The sequence below is a fragment of the Gadus chalcogrammus genome, chromosome 7 (genome assembly GCF_026213295.1).
Source record: "Gadus chalcogrammus isolate NIFS_2021 chromosome 7, NIFS_Gcha_1.0, whole genome shotgun sequence".
In the NCBI taxonomy this organism is placed as follows: domain Eukaryota; kingdom Metazoa; phylum Chordata; class Actinopteri; order Gadiformes; family Gadidae; genus Gadus; species Gadus chalcogrammus.
Genome location: NC_079418.1, coordinates 29644740 through 29645287, shown reverse-complemented (window position 1 = coordinate 29645287; position 548 = coordinate 29644740).

Here is a 548-nt window from a genome sequence, read left to right as displayed (position 1 = left end):
GAGTCGAGGTGTCTCCCTCCTCGACTCTGCATAGCCACCCTTCTCCTTCTGGTCACCATTGTACATTGTATTGTATTGTGTTGTATTGTATTATAGTACTTAACTGTGTAGCAACATTGTATTGTATTGTGTTGTATTGTATTATAGTACTTTACTGTGTAGCAACTGCAGTAGCTGCTATCATTGCTGTAACACGGGGAATTGGTTAGCCTAGCGATTGTTGTACTTGCACTTGGTTCTATGAACATACTTACTGTACCGACAGCGATATATTGTTGCACTTCTTGTGACAAATGTACTTATTGTAAGTCACTTTGGATAAAAGCGTCTGCTAAATGCCCTAAATGTAAATGTAAATTACTACAATAAAGTAGCATGCTGCAGAGAAGCAAATCCATAACTTCACACTAGAACAGAACACAAGTTAAAAACTGCACAGAATATAGGTTAGTCAAATAAATGTAGTCAAATAAAGTCAAATAGTTACTAGTAGATAGAGGAGATGTAAATGTACAAGATAAAACTAGTTCAGAATGCTAGTTACAGTA